The sequence below is a fragment of the Arachis hypogaea genome, chromosome 17 (assembly GCF_003086295.3).
Source record: "Arachis hypogaea cultivar Tifrunner chromosome 17, arahy.Tifrunner.gnm2.J5K5, whole genome shotgun sequence".
In the NCBI taxonomy this organism is placed as follows: domain Eukaryota; kingdom Viridiplantae; phylum Streptophyta; class Magnoliopsida; order Fabales; family Fabaceae; genus Arachis; species Arachis hypogaea.
In genome coordinates, this window is record NC_092052.1 from 568934 (window position 1) to 574933 (window position 6000).

Genomic DNA, 6000 nt, shown 5'->3' on the forward strand with positions numbered 1-6000 from the left:
AATTAGCCCTCTTTTGTGTTTCTGATCCTCAGCTTTCAATTCCATATTCAATTCTATACAACATACACTAAAGTGCAGTGTTTGGTAGCCCTAGCTATATATGTCCATAGCACCAGTTTGGAAGATCAAATAGAGTAGTGTAAAGTAGATAGATCATTCCAACTAGTAGCTAGGGAGTACCCTAACGAGGCCATGCTTGATGTTCAGGAACATTTAATAGGATAGTTATACCCACTTCTCTATCTTTTGATCTGATCCCACTGATTAATCTAAGTTGGTTAAAGTGCCTTAGCTTTCATATTACTATTTGTTTCTTTCCTTTATCTTTAAAGAGTAATAGGCTTTTAATTTTGTGCATCATATGAGCAATCAAATGCTATCTTCTTGTTGCTCTATACTCAACAAGAGTAGTACTACTGCTCCCTCATGGATGGCGATCCTTATTGCTTTTTCGCTGCTTTTTTCCAGCTATCTGTTGGTGCTGCTGTCATTTGGATATTTTTCTATCCTCTACACATCTCTAGTACTGCTTTTCTCTTCTACTCTTTTCTACACTCTACTATTCTCAAGGCACAAACCAGTAGTAGTGGAAGAAAAGGTTCTTATTAGTCCTCCTCCTCCTCCTGAAGAAGATGCTGATGAGATACAAGAACAAGAGGTGCCAACTTGTGAGGACTCTGAAGAAGTGGATTGGTGCTCAGATGGATCAATCTCTGATGAGGACAGCCTCATAGAAATTGCGCTTCACAAAGAAGAACCACTGTACAGTAGGAACTACTACAGTTTGCAGCAGAAGAGGAGGAGCTATCAGCAGCTGAGGCCCTTTTCAGCCATCATCAGAGTCTAATGGAGTTCTTATCTGAACTTAAAATGACTGATGAGGAAGAAAACTTGATAGAGATTGACATATCATGGGTTCATTAAGTATCCTCCAGGTTTGAATTAAAGCCTGATCAAGTTTATATCTTAACTTGAATAGCTGTTTTTACTATTTTTCTTTTTCTTTTTTTATATTCACCGGTGGATATATTTGGTTCCATTTGCAGTGTAATACTTCTATACTATATAAGTTTATGTTGTTAATAATACACTACTGTGAGCTACTTTTGCGCCACACAAAACTTGGATACGAATTAAATTAAAGCACGGTCTTAATTAGCTTGTTTATAATGGCAAGTAATATTATAGTAATAACTGAAAGAGGCAATGTATGTTGTTCCTAATTGATGGGAATGAATGAATTCAATGAGTTTGTGAATGACAGATATACAGCAAGAATCAGATACCACATATCACATATGTATGAGATGCAATTAGTTGTTAGACAGCATATCATGAAATTTCTATTTGAAACATTCTAGACGTACGTACTTGTATGCTTCTCCCTGTATCACTGCAAGAAAAAGGGGAATCCTCAAAGGAGTGAGTGATCGAACCTGCCTTCCAGCTCATTCCTTTTCATCATCTCGTTTCCTAAACATATTCACTACTATTTTTACTCCCTAAATTAGTGCTACAGTAACAAATCGTCCATAAACTCATGTATTGATTAAAACAATAAATATCCGCTTTTAAAACTTAGCACAACCAGATTATTCATGCCTTTATCTACTTGGCTTGGCTTAGCTGTTAAGTTATTTGCACCCAAGAAAGGAAAGGAAACAGATACAGTTACAGATACTTCCTAACCCAGCACGTGTCGTGCCCTCAAACCAACGCGCAACCTTCTTCTACTGCAATATGAACATCATGATGATGGGCCACTATGCTAACCAAGCTGCTCCTGCTGGCCAAGTTTATCCAACTAATCATCATCATCATGCATGATGCCGGTGCTAACGGCAGGGCTAGCTAGTACCTAATCCTGGATTTGGTTGATGATTTAGTTAGTTAATTAGTTAATTATTTCCTGTTATTTAATTAATAAGTTACGATATATATGTTGGATTTGGAGGGAAACATTAAATCCGGGTACTTGAGACTTTTGATGAGATGGTTTTACACTTACACTTGTCACAATGATGGTGTGAAAACTGAAAACACCACAACTATGTCTAAATTAAAGTAGTTCCATATATATATCGATCGACATCTTCTCAGCATTTGACCACCTTGCAGCTTTTCTCTAAATTATATTCTAAAGGATTTACAAATAGGTTAATACTACTCCTCTTACAAACTTGCCTTTACCTATGGATTCACCCTTTTCTAGCTTAAATTCATATATTCATTCATCTACTCAAAACCCTAAATTCTTACTACTTGTCTTCCTCACATGCACATATAAAACGGTTTAATGGAGGATAGCTAGAGTATATTTACCAAATAAAAATACCACTTTTGGAGGGTCTTTTAAAATAATATTGCTATACAGACTAAGCAATCTATATAATATATTCAGGGAACGCAATACTACTCGAATCCGCGGTACTCACCCATCTCTACCCATTCGAGGCGGGTAATTACCCGCCCCGCATCGGAGGCGGGTTTTGAGCGAGGCAGGTTTTCAGGAGGGCGGGATCGGTCGAGTTTAGGTAATACCCGTCTCTACCTGCCCCGTCATATATATAATATATGTAAAATGATTAATAAATGATTAATAATATTGTATCATATTTAAATTTTTACTTTAATTTATGTTATGTATGTGAGGATGGTTATATAATTTTGAAAATAAATTTATTTATTGAATTTTAATAATTATAGAGGCGGGTAGGAGCGGAACGGATACCCGCCGGTTAAGGTTCAACGTTTTACTATTCGCGGGTAGAAGTGGGCGGGTTTTATGCAATTGTTGTACGACGGGACGAGATCGAATAGAGCAAAAAACTCGTCCCTACCCATCCCGTTGCCACCCTAAATATATTTTTCATAGAATACTATTTTTAAGCTACAATATAAATCAACATTAACCAATAGGACGTAGCTGAAAAAAATGATTTTTTTATTGTGTGCTTTTTTTTATGGACTGGGATGTGGGTGCTTAACCCATGTAAAAATAATATATTAGTGAAACAATGGACTACAAGCCCAATTATCTAAGCTTATGTACCGAACCAATCGGGCCGGTGCTTTTAAATTCTAATTTTGCCATTGCCGGCCACTTTGGTCTACATCGAAAAGTGCGTTATGAACGAAAAAAAAAAAAAACAAAATACTTCGTTACATAGAAAAATCGTTCTTCCAGGCTTCGGTCAAGGCTTTGGTCCCCTGACAAAAAAAAAAGGCTTTAGTCAAATTCAATTTATGTAACAATGTCCAAAAAAAATAAAAGGATCCCTTTATTCAGATAATGTGAAAGCAAGTTAAGCGCATTTTGCAAAGTGATGAAAGCTAGATAGATGTAGGTCACAAGTTTCATGTGTATTTTAGTGAGAGGCAGTTGCCTTGTTGCAGTCATCAAACTTTATTAAATCCTAACCACCTTATCTCTTTTGGCTGACATTTTTGCAGTTGCAGCACCTCATTTTACATTTCATTATTTATCCCAAAACCCTAAACAAGAAACGCATCGTCTATTATCTGATCTAGGTCACTTGTTCTTGCCTTGGGTTAAGCTTTTTGCTACTTTCTTGGGTCATACTCTGTTTAAGTGTTTACTCTATTGCTCACTATTGAATAGTCTGAGACACCAGTACAATTATGAGGTCCCACACTCGTGCCATTGGATGGTTTTGTATTCCACATGTGTGGCTCCATGACCATGACAACCATGCATCAACCAACTTAATTATCTCTCTCTATATATATTTGAACAATTATTGATGCTGTCCATCTCATTCACTCAAGTTTAGTCTTTATTTATTATTATTCATCAAATTGACCCAAACTTATCCCAGCTGGCAAAGATGTCGGTCCCGGAGATGATTTTGTCCGCCAACACAACATGAGTATAAATGCTTTTAACATGTTCAACAAATTAACTGAATCTGACAAATGCATGTACTTTCATTTAACAGCAGCAAGTTGAAAAGTTCTATCCGATTCTTTCTCATAAAACTTTCTTTTTGTTTTATCACAAACTTCAAATGTATTATATATCCCCTTGCTAATGTATAACATAATATTAGCCTGAACAAGAATGATAAATTTCTTTCTGCTGTGTACGTTTGAACTACTTCGTTAAAGTCCATATGAAAAATAAAAAAACATATTGATTCATTTGTCATAATCTATAACAAATATTAACTGGTTGGTTGTTGGCTGGCAATAATAATAAATAGGTCACGACTCACGAGCTATTTGGTCTAAAACCGAAATTACTAAAAATCTCAAGATGAAAATGAAACCCTGGAATACTTGCAGCAAATATAATAAATTCTGAAGGTACAGAAAACCATGCATGGTTCGTAATTGTAGCTAAGCTAAGGAGTAAAAGAATTATATTAAAAGGTTGGTTGGTTACAAATTGAATAATGCAGGCAAAACAAGAAAAAGAATATGTCAAGCTAGATGCTGCTATCTAGAGCATTACGCGGGCGGGTGTGGGTAGGTGTCTAAGACGCGGTGAGGGACGTTAGTAGTTCTTCTCTCCATTTTATTCATCTATCAATCATATTAAATCTAAAAGTTTTTAATGAATATATTGAATTATTGAATTTCATGATTAGCGAAATACATACTACACGTAAAATGTGAAGGCTAGACACGTCATTATTTGGTAATGGTAATTAAGAAGGTGCAAGAAGGAAGATGTCAGTAGGACAATTAATGGCAAGCTGGCAAGCTGCATACATAGTCACTCCCTCATCATCACTATCTAGTCTATCTAAAACCCACACACTAATCTGACTTCACTTCCAATGGAGACAGGAGTGTCTCTTCCCTCACAGTCACATGCTGCCTCCCGCCTTCGACGGCCATGCCACACTCAACGCATTCTGCATCCCCCCACCTCCCACATTCAACCACCCTCACACCACACACCTCCCGCGAGATCACCGCCGCCGCATCACCGTCCCGCCCTCCAATCCCCATGTCTCCCTCCCGACAAGCACCTCTCCATCGGCACCTCAGATGTCCTCTCCCTCCACGTCCTCGTCGACTACTTCGGCGCCAAGAGCTCACCAGATCACCAACGCACCACCCCCTCCATGTTCCAGCCAGGCACGCCGCCGGAAGCCGCTACGTCAAATACCACCTCAAGGGCGTAAAGAGGCTCGCTCGAAGACAACGACGGACTCCCCTCTACGAGCCGTCCCAAACCCTACAACATCCCCATCCTCGAAATCCACGCAGACCCCCCGACAAACACCCACCGCCCCCCCGCCAGATAACATCAGCACATTCTCAAGCAAGGTGCATCATCGCAGACTGCTCAGACCCAAGCTTCCAACTTTCAGGAAGCGTGCTGCTTGACCGTGTCTCCCCACGACACCGCCGCAGCGTTAGCATACAAGAACCCACGATCGCAAAGATATCGGTGCTGCTGTACCACGGAGTGCCCGTGTACCAGTCGCTGCAGATGCTGAAGTCAAACAACGGGGTTATGAACACTTTGGCGACAGAAGGAGCGAACAAGTTCGACTTCACGGTGCAGAATGACGGCGAAGATGTGAAGCTTGAGACCAAGGTTGATACGGCGAGCATAGTAGGGACACTGATTGACCAAGATCCCTTTGTTGCGTACAAGATCAGCAAGGTTCTGATGCCGAGGGACTCTTCAAGGGGATTCAGGGAGGAGAGCGATGCGCCGGCAGAGTCCCCTAAGGCCTCCAAGAAGGCAAGAAGAAGAAGGCGTCGCCGGCGGCTGATGCCCCGGCAGATGGGCCAGAGTCCGATTCGGAAGATCAGAAGGCTGCCGATGATAACGCTGCTGACAGCAATGCTGCCAGATTCGGCATGCTGTTTTTCAGTTTAATTATTGCAAATTTGTTCTAGTTAATTAATTAATTATTATTTGCATTTTGCATAATGGAGTGTCGGCAGCTTCCAAGCCCCATGCAATGTGAGAAAGATCTTTTCTTTCCTTTTTTCTTTTTTAATTTTATATTATTTGTG